Source organism: Apium graveolens, chromosome 10, assembly GCF_009905375.1.
Source record: "Apium graveolens cultivar Ventura chromosome 10, ASM990537v1, whole genome shotgun sequence".
Classification (NCBI taxonomy): Eukaryota; Viridiplantae; Streptophyta; class Magnoliopsida; order Apiales; family Apiaceae; genus Apium; species Apium graveolens.
In genome coordinates, this window is record NC_133656.1 from 85,130,163 (window position 1) to 85,141,404 (window position 11,242).

Genomic DNA, 11,242 nt, shown 5'->3' on the forward strand with positions numbered 1-11,242 from the left:
AGCATGGCAAGTTCTAAATCTCAAGATCCACCGTCGCTTCACAAGAGATTAACACCCTATCTTATATGTTCGCGACACACATAAGACGAATACGCACAACTAATACTAGATATCATGCAATCATCACACACTAAAGTATTAAACAATTAACTAAAGAGTTTCATAATAAATCCGTTGCAACCCCATGATCACGATTAGCCCATAATAGAACTTATCGCCATCATGGGTTCATATGAAATCATGATAAACAACACAAGAAAATAATAACTAAACTAATTATATTAAAACAGAGTACGTCACAAGAGTAAATAAGTCAAAGCAAGAAAACTAGCATCCAACGTTACAATGAAACAAGAATCACAAGAATATATGCTTCCTCTTCATTGCGGTGTGCTAAATCGGTCTTCTTCCTTATCTCCTTCGCTTCTTGCGCAAAACACAATCTAAAACATAATCTCCTTCATATTCTCTATGAAAACGTCTCAAATCTACTTATATAATAGTCCCATAAAACTCAGATTACATAGAAGTTGGAAGCCAAACAGAAGTAGAAGTCTAAAATAATTTATCCTTTTCCCCGACCCTGCGCGGCCGCTCAGCATTTCTGCGCGGGCGCGCAAGGCTGCTGCGCGGCCGCTCAGCATTGCTGCGCGGGCGCGCAGGACCCTACTGGAAAAATTCCAGGTTTGCTCCGTTTCTTCGCCGTAATCTGCCCGTTCTTTTCCTCTCTCAATGGTGAACACATGCCAAGGCTTATTCTTGATGATTCCTCCTCCGAAATGCAACTAATACCCTGAAATGCATAAACACTAGAAAAACGCATCAAATACACAAAATACTTGATTTCAAGACACCAATTTAAGCCATTTTAAGACGTTCTAAGTGGTATAAAATGCCACTTATCACACCCCCAAACTTAAATCGATGCTTGTCCTCAAGCGTCACAGACTCAAAACAACTAAAAATATGCATGAATGCAATCTATATGAAAATGCAACGATCCCCCTTACTACAATTAACCAACCAAATTGTCACGTCTCAACGAATGCAGTTAGACACTAAAGAACAATAAACTCATGCAAATGGACATACAGCCAGAAACGTGGTGTGTGCAAATGCTTAACAGATATGCTTCGGAACTAGACCAATTACTATGACTAGACTATCCTCAAGGCAATCCTACGATTATACAAAGAATAAAAATTCTAGGCACAAAGTGATATACAACACTACAAGAACTTTGGAGCTTACTACGGAATCATGCTTCTTATTTACAACTCAAATGCTTATTTGACCGTGCAATGAGTGAGGTCCACAAAAGACTTATACAATGGTATCCATGTAACGAGCGTTAGGTTAGCGGATCCCAGACTCTAAAAGCCTTAGGTCACTAGGCACAAAGTCCCCTAAGAACTTAATAACTCGAATACCAAAGAGCCCACTCTTGATCAATTATGCAATTTTTTTTCTTTTCTTTTTTGAGCAAGTGTGTTTCGCTCCATCTTGCTCAACCCTAGACTACTCGCATAACATGCGAGCCGGCTACTAGCCATTTGACGCCTAGCCACAACTAGCAACAAATTCCATTTTTACTCCATTTTTTTTTCTTTTTCATGCCTTTACCACTAAGAACCTATTATCAAATTCTAAGCATAATAAATAGATTATCCTCGAAAATAATCAGATCATAACAACAATCTAGCCCTTAAGCATTCTCTAAGACTTAGTGAAAATACAAGTGCTTCTAGCATGCATATCAACCTACACAACTTAATAGCACTTTAATGCTATCACTACACTCGCATCAATATCACAATTCAGTCGATAAATCATTGCAAAAGGGATCATGGTATATGCATGAGCTATATGATATGACAAACAAATAAAGCTATATAAAAAAAACTATATGGCAAAAATTATGCAACTATATGAACTAACTATCATGAATATGCAGCTATATGACACACACAAAATATTCCTTAACTACCACCCCCAAACATAAAATCTTCACTATCCCCAGTGAAGGTAGTAGAAAGGAACACAGGGTATACCTACTCGGAGTCATCATCATCATCACCCTCAGTGGGTGGAGTATCAGGCGGCGGGTATGCAGAGTCCTCACCAAAAACTGGCCACTGGATATCAGCTCCAAGGCCTCGAAAAACAGTCCCTAACGCAAGGGTGAGCTCCTGAGCAAACCTGCTCTACGTCTCATACATGGCATCCATCCACCGTGAAAGCCTCCTATACTGGGCATCACCCATCCTAGCACCCTCCTGAGCTCTCGAAGAACCAGCCTCACCACGCCCTGGCCTAGCCATAGTAGCACCTCGTGCTGGATGCCCTCCTGGAAGACGATAACCCAGCCCATGCTCCTCAGGCTCACCACCGGTCCACTCCTGCATCCCATTCAGAGTGCCAGAATCTATCGGAGCTGCTGGCAACTGCAACTGCTCATGAGCCGGCCAGTTCACTCCTACTGCTCGGCATAGCTTCGTAACCGTGGATGCATAAGGGATGTTCATATGCTTTGCTCCCCTCAAAAACTTCAGAATTCCTTGGTAGATAAACTCACCAAGGTCCACATAGTATTCCTCATTCAGAATTCCCCACAACAACTGTGCTCTCTCAACTGTGACCTCATGTGCATGTGAAGAAGGCAAAATATTAGCACATATAAATGCATTCCATGCACGGGCATACCTGTTCATGGCGATCGTCGGAAAGTGACGATACTCATTATTGGCTGGACTGCGGTTCCAAACTGTGCCCGGTCGACAGAGAGTCGCACAAATCAAATCCAAGTCAAAATCCTCAGCAGTCTTTTCATTTCAGTTCTCCTCCTCGGGCTTCCTCTCTCGCTGTCCAATCACACGGTGAATCACCGCAGGATGATAATCAACCGTCAGCCCACGAACTACAGAAAACCCATTCTTTTCAGCCTTCGCGTTCGCGTAGAACTCGCGAACAACACTCATCGGTACTGCTTCGGGTGACCCACAAAAAGCTATCCACCCCTTCTCTGCAATCATGGGCAACAACTCACCATCCCTCCCTGATGGTAAAAACCCCCTCTCCTTCAGAATCGGCTTCCCCAACAGCCTAGTGTACTCCTCCTCCGCAGCTCTGTCAGTTAACCGAGGCCTTGCAGCAGTGCCCTTGATGAATCAGCAGTAGGAACTGTGCTGCTGCTGTCAATAGTGCGTGCTCTCTTGGGTGCCATTGATTTATGAATAAAAGTGTGTAAGAACTGATTTTTGATTTTTATGAGAGGGTTTAAGTGTAGGAAGTTTGTGGGAGATATGTAGGATAGGTGTATGTATATATAGGGTGTGGGGTAGGTTAAATTAGATTAGGAGTGGGGTTGAGGGATAAAATCATGGGGTAATGGGAAAAGAATTCGTGGGTTTATGTTCTGTGATGGGTTTTTTGTGTTTTTGTTTTTTTTTTTTTCTGAACTGCAAAACATTTTCTGGAACTCGACCCCTGCGCGGCCGCTCAGCATAGCTGCGCGGGCGCGCAGAGGGTCTCTGGAATTTTTTTTTTTCAGCCCCTATTTTCTGATTTTTTTGTGTTTTTGGATAGGTTATTAACTTCTAAGGGTTCCTATAACAACAATTCATGGGTTGCCTCCCACGCAGCGCTTCTTTTTCGTCATTAGCTTAACGTTCCGTACCTTTCTCAAGTAGTCAACAAAATGGCACTAACCACCTCTCGGTTTGCCATGTCCCCATAGTAGTGCTTCAACCGCTGACCGTTAACCTTGAATGCTTGGTCCGAATCATTCTAAAAAATTTCCACCGCTCCATGTGGAAACACAGTTTTGACAATAAAAGGTCCAGACCACCTTGATTTCAACTTCCCAGGAAAAAGTCGGAGCCGAGAGTTGAATAACAGAACTTGTTGCCCTGGCACAAATAACTTAGGATGTAGCTTCCTATCGTGCCACCTCTTCACCTTTTCCTTATACATTTTGTTATTCTCGTACGCTTGCAGTCGAAATTCATCAAGTTCATTAAGCTGAAGCATTCTTTTCTTACCAGCTGCATCTAAATCCAGGTTCAATTTCTTCAATGCCCAGTAGGCCTTATGCTCAAGCTCCGCCGGTAGATGACATCCCTTACCGTACACCAACTGAAACGGTGACATCCCAAGTGGAGTTTTGTATGTTGTTCTGTAAGCCCAAACAGCTTCATCGAGCTTTAAAGACCAATCCTTCCTTGACGGACAAACAACCTTCTCTAGAATGCGCTTTATCTCTCTGTTAGACACTTCCGCTTGACCATTTGTTTGCGGATGATAGGCAGTAGCTACTCGATGATTCACATTATAACGCTGCATCATAGAAGTGAACTTACGGTTGCAAAAATGCGATCCTTCATCACTTATGATTACCCGAGGCGTTTCAAACCTTGTGAAAATTTGCTTATGAAGAAAATTTAGCACTGCCTTTACATCATTTGTCGGTAAAGCTTTAACTTCGACCCATTTTGAGACATAATCGACTGCCAGCAAGATGTACTGATTATTGCAAGACGAGATAAAAGGCCCCATGAAATCGATTCCCCATACATCAAAGACCTCGACTTCAAGCATCACATTTAATGGCATCTCATCCTTCCTTGACAAATTTCCCACTCTTTGGCAACGATCACACCTTAAAACAAACTGATGAGCATCCTTGAACAAAGTAGGCCAGAAAAAACCTGCTTGCAGAATACGAGCTGCCGTCTTCTCACCTCCATAGTGTCCACCATAAACCGTGGAATGGCAGTCTCATAATATCCCCTCCGTCTCACAGAACGGGATACATCTCCTGATGATCTGATCAGCTCCCTGTCTAAACAAATATGGTTCATCCCACATATACCACTTCACCTCATGCAGAAACTTCTTCTTTTGAGCGGATGTCAAATTAAGCAGCATTATATTGCTGACAAGATAGTTTACAATATCTGCAAACCATGGTTCTTCCTCCTGAATTGCAAACAACTGCTCATCCGGAAAAGATTCATTGATTAACGTCCTATCTTGTGAAGTAGAATCGGGATTCTCCAACCTAGAGAGATGGTCAGCTACTTGATTCTCGGTACCTTTTCTATCTTTGATCTCTAACTCAAATTCCTGAAGTAAAAGCACCCAACGAATGAGTCTCGGCTTCGAATCCTTCTTAGAAACCAGATAGCGAATAGCTGCATGATCAGTGAATACTGTTACTTTCGTACCAAGCAGATAAGATCGAAATTTCTCAAAGCCAAAGACTATAGCCAAAAGCTCCTTCTCAGTAGTGGTGTAGTTCAATTGGGCCCCATTTAAAGTCTTACTCGCATAGTAGACCACATGGAAGAGATTTTTCTTGCGCTGTCCCAGAACTGCACCTACCGCATAGTCACTCGCATCACACATCATCTCAAACGGTTCTGTCCAATCTGGTGCTGTAATAACTGGTGCCGTGATCAAACTCTCCTTGAGAGTCTCGAATGCTGCCAAACATTCATCATCAAATTTGAAAGGCACATCTTTCTCAAGTAAATTGCACAACGACTTAGATATCATTGAAAAGTCCTTGATGAATCGCCGATAAAAACCCGTATGACCGAGAAAACTACGGATTCCTTTCACCGAATTAGGTGGGGGAAGATTTTCAATGACTCCCACCTTGGCCTTGTCCACCTCCAGACCTTTGCTAGAGACCTTATGCCCAAGGATAATGCCTTCACGCACCTAAAATGACATTTCTCCCAATTAAGCACCAAATTAGTTTCCACGCATCTTTTGAGTACGGCGCGCAGATTATTCAAACATTCATCATATGAGTGTCCAAAGACGGAGAAGTCATCCATGAACACTTCGACGTTATTTCCAATCATGTCAGAGAATATAGCCATCATACATCTCTGAAAGGTGGTCGGGGTGCCACATAACCCAAACGAAACTCTACGAAAAGCAGATGTGCCAAATGGACAAGTGAAGGTAGTCTTTTCCTGATCCTCTGGTGCAATACAAATCTGATTATACCCGGAATAACCATCCAGAAGACAAAAATACTCATGTCCCGCCAATCTGTCAAGCATTTGATCAATGAATGGGAGAGGGAAGTGATCCTTCCTTGTGGCTTTGTTCAATTTTCTATAATCCATGCATACTCTCCATCCTGTAACTGTTCGAGTAGGGATGAGCTCATTCTTTTCATTTGCGACCACAGTGATACCTCCTTTCTTAGGTACACATTGCACGGGGCTCACCCACGAGCTGTCAGAAATAGGATAAATGATGCATGCATCTAGCCATTTCAGAATTTCTTTCTTCACCACCTCCTTCATGATCGGGTTCAGTCTTCGTTGCTGTTCCACAGTTGGCTTACTACCTTCCTCTAACAGAATTTTATGCATACAATATGAAGGACTTATCCCCTTGATGTCTGCTATGGTCCATCCTATAGCCGATTTGAATTCTCTCAAAATCCTTAAGAGCTTGTCTTCCTCACTACCTGAAAGGTCAGCTGAAATAATAACAGGTAACGTAGATGAATCACCTAAAAAAACATACCTCAAGTGTTCAGGCAATGGTTTGAGCTCCAAGGTAGGTGCTTCCTCTATTGATGGTTTGAGCTTCCCTTCAGCATTCTTAAGGTCAGAAGTACCAAGAGATTCAAATGGTATGTCGAGCTTTCGCTTCCAGGGAGAAGCGTTCAGATATTGTAATTGCTCGTTGCTATCTTCATCATCGCTGTCAAAATCCCCCACTAAGGCCTTTTCCAATGTATCAGACATTAGCATGTGATCGAGTTCCGAAGTAACTGCAGAATCAATCACATCCACTTTTAAGCACTCCTCATCTTCTGTGGGGAATTTCATTGCCTTGAATACGTTGAAGTCACATCCTGATCTTGGACCCGCATAGTAAGTTCCCCTTTTTGCACATCTATCAAAGTAGGGCCAGTAGCCAAGAAAGGCCTCCCCAAGATTATGGGAATCTTCTTATCTTCCTCAAAATCCAGAATAACAAAATCTGCAGGAAAGAAGAGCTTATCCACCTTAACGAGCACATCCTCAACTATGCCCCTTGGGTAAGTAATGGAACGGTCCGCCAATTGTAGCGACATTTATGTGGGTTTTGGATCAGGCAGATCCAGCTTTTTAAAGATCGACAAGGGCATCAGATTAATGCTTGCTCTCAAATCACAAAGGCACTTTCAAAAGTTAGATTGCCAATGGTGCAAGGAATGGTGAAGCTTCCTGGATCTTTCAGTTTTGGTGGTAACTTTTGCTGCAGAACAGCGCTGCATTCTTCCGTGAGAGCAACGGTTTCAAGGTCATCCAGTTTCACCTTCCTTTGAAGAATAGTCTTCATAAACTTCGCATAACTAGGCATTTGTTCCAGCGCCTCAGCGACAGGTATATTGATGTGAAGTTTCTTGAACACCTCCAGAAACTTCCCGAACTGTCTATCCAGCTTTTGTTGCTGCAATCTCTTAGGAAAAGGTGGTGGAGGATAGAGCTGTTTCTCCCCTGTATTAGCCTCAGGCAGAGTGTGTTCAACAGTAGTCTTCTTTGGTTCCGCCACTTTCTCCTTTTGCTTAGATTCTTCATCTCTAACTTCAGCTTCGACTTCTTTTGCCTTTTCAGCATCAGCTACTTTTCCAGACCTTAAGGTAATAGCCTTGACTTGCTCTTTAGCTTCCTTCCTGCCTGGTACTTCCGTGTCACTGGGAAGAGTGCCAGGTTGACGATTGAGCACTGCATTGGCTAATTGACCGATTTGATTTTCCAAGGTCTTGATAGAAACCGCCTGACTCTTGCACAACAGCTTAAGTTCCTCAAAATCAGCACTAGTAGGTGCAGCTGCACTTCCCTGTTGAGGATATGATTGCCTTGTAGCATACTGCTGTGGTTGCTGAAATCCAGGTGGGTTAAACTGTTTACTTACTCCTTGCTGATATGTTGGCTGAATAGCATTCTGATTATTCCCCCAGCTGAAATTTGGATGATTTCTGTTGTTAGGATTATAAGTCGCTAGCACAGGCTGCTGTTGTCGCTGATAATTATTCACATACTGAACAGATTCGTTGACAAGAGAACACTGATCCGTAGCATGAGAACCTGCACAAAGCTCACAAACCATACCTATTTGATTAACTCCATACGTAGCCAAAGAATCAACCTTCATTGATAGCGCTTGGAGCTGGGCTGCAATAGCGGTGGCTGCATCAACTTCCAGAATACCTGCTACCTTGCCTGACGTCATCCTCTGAGTTGGGTTTTGATGCTCATTTGCATCCATCGTCTCGATAAGATTATACGCCTCAGTATAGCTTTTAGCCCATAAGGCGCCTCCAGCTGTTGCATCGAGCATGGGCCGAGATTGGGCCCCCAAACCATTATAAAAACCAGTGATTACCATCCAATCCGGCATTCCATGATGTGGACATTTTCTCAACATTTCCTTGTAGCGTTCCCAAGCCTCGCACATAGATTCTGTAGGTTGCTGCGCAAACTGAGTAAGAGCACTCCTCATAGCAGCAGTCTTTGCCATTGGATAAAACTTCACCAGAAACTTTTGCGCAAGATCTTGCCACGTAGTGATGGACCCAGCTGGTTCAGAATGTAACCAGTCTTTAGCCTTATCCCTCAGTGAGAATGGGAAAAGCCTCAACTTGATAGCCTCATCAGTCACGCCATTATACTTAAAAGTGCTGCAGATCTCGACAAAATTCCTTATGTGCATGTTGGGGTCTTCAGTTGCCGCTCCTCCAAAAGAAACAGAATTCTGCACCATCTGAATAGTGCCCGGCTTGATTTCAAAGGTGTTAGCTTGAATAGCCGGATGAAGGATGCTTGACTGAATGTCATCAATTTTAGGCCGAGAAAAATCCATAAGAGCTGGATCAGCTTGAACAATACGATATCCCATGTTTACTGGTTCTTTCTGCTCAGTTCCTGAATCCGAATCCTCAAAATCTAACTTCTCCGGAGTATCAAGAACTTCGTCTTTCTCCTCAGCTGTATCCAAGGTCCTCTTGCGAGCACGAGAACGAGTTTGCATAAACGCTTGCTAAAGTACCTGAAACACAACCGAAAAGAGTAATTAACTACTACGTCCTAATCACTGAGTCCTAATGACCAATGATGGTATGTACATAAACTAAACAAATACGCCGAGTTCCCCGGCAGCGGCGCCAAAAACTTGTTAGGGCGAAATCACGCACTAATATTCACGCAAGTATACGCGTTCGCAAGTAATATAGAATACTTTCTAGTTCGTTCCCTCAGAGACTCGGACTAAGTTATTGTCTAATTAAACTCACTCACCAATGTATGATTACTTCTCAATGTTAAGATAACACTTAAAATTGTTGATTAAATATTAACTATAATTAACTACTTAATTAACCACTTAACTAACACTTCAATTTATCAATAATAAAACACTCATGAGATTACAACTTCATTATTAATTCCTTCTATAGCCATTGTTATTACCTTTAGCATGTGACAGTGATGATATTAATCGAATAACACGAAACTGATAAAAGCCAACTTTCATTGTACTAATACCATTCTACGAAGCATCCACAATTAAGATAGAAGTTGAATAATCATCAATTATGTTGAGTTCCTATATATCTACAGAAATTGACAACACAACGATTTAAGCACAAGTTATTCCTTTTGATTACATAGGGCAAATAAAACTGTTAGAGTTACCCACTAATCATGCACAACGTACATGAACCTATGCTAGCATGGCAAGTTCTAAATCTCAAGATCCACCGTCGCTTCACAAGAGATTAACACCCTATCTTATATGTTCGCGACACACATAAGACGAATACGCACAACCAATACTAGATATCATGCAATCATCACACACTAAAGTATTAAACAATTAACTAAAGAATTTCATAATAAATCCGTTGCAACCCCATGATCACGATTAGCCCATAATAGAACTTATCGCCATCATGGGTTCATATGAAATCATGATAAACAACACAAGAAAATAATAACTAAACTAATTATATTAAAACAGAGTACGTCACAAGAGTAAATAAGTCAAAGCAAGAAAACTAGCATCCAACGTTACAACGAAACAAGAATCAGAAGAATATATGCTTCCTCTTCGTTGCGGTGTGCTAAATCGGTCTTCTTCCTTATCTCCTTCGCTTATTGCGCAAAACACAATCTAAAACATAATCTCCTTCATATTCTCTATGAAAACGTCTCAAATCCACTTATATAATAGTCCCATAAAACTCAGATTACATAGAAGTTGGAAGCCAAACAGAAGTAGAAGTCTAAAATAATTTATCCTTTTCCCCGACCCTGCGCGGCCGCTCAGCATTTCTGCGCGGGCGCGCAAGGCTGCTGCGCGGCCGCTCAGCATTGCTGCGCGGGCGCGCATGACCCTACTGGAAAAATTCCAGGTTTGCTCCGTTTCTTCGCCGTAATCTGCCCGTTCTTTTCCTCTCTCAATGGTGAACACATGCCAAGGCTTATTCTTGATGATTCCTCCTCCGAAATGCAACTAATACCCTGAAATGCATAAACACTAGAAAAACGCATCAAATACACAAAATACTTGATTTCAAGACACCAATTTAAGCCATTTTAAGACATTCTAAGTGGTATAAAATGCTACTTATCATAGGCCATAACTATTGGAAACCCCCCAGTAGCTAAACCAAGCACAACAACCCACACACAACCCCAAACAGAAGCCCAAAAACAAACTCAACCAACATCACAACCACAAACATAAGCCACCTTAGGTGCCTCCCAAAAGACACATGCTGTAAAAAGAAATAAAGAATTGGCTAAGAGGGCTACAAATCCTATTGTAGCAAAACCAAGAGTTGAAGTAACACAAGTTCCTCATTCTTCTAAACCTTCAGAATCTGTTAGGAGGAAACTTGTGCTTGCTAGACTAGAATTAGTTTCAGATGAGGACGATATTACCTTATCTTCTAAATTTCCAAGCCTTTCATCTGATTCTTCTACAAGACCAGTTGTACAACCAACTTAGAAGGGCACATCTACTGATGTTGTTCAAAGTGCCAGAAATTCTGATGCTGGTACAAGCCCAGGGAAAAATAAAAGGAAGCTGGTTAAAGCATACTACAATCAGAACTTGCTCAAAATTAAACAGGAAATTATAGAGGAGACACATGGGACATTTACATCAAATTCTAATTTTAAATCAAATCCTGATGCACTTGTCAATTTATCTAATTCTCCTGTCA

The 11,242-nt window shown here is 41.9% G+C and overlaps 1 non-coding gene across 1 annotated transcript; it reads left to right on the forward strand.

Annotated features, from left to right (window-relative positions):
* Positions 1–8,413: 8,413 nt before the first annotated feature.
* Positions 8,414–8,520, forward strand: LOC141694141 (small nucleolar RNA R71). The gene has a single exon (XR_012563469.1). It is a non-coding gene; the product is annotated as a small nucleolar RNA R71 (small nucleolar RNA).
* Positions 8,521–11,242: the final 2,722 nt, after the last annotated feature.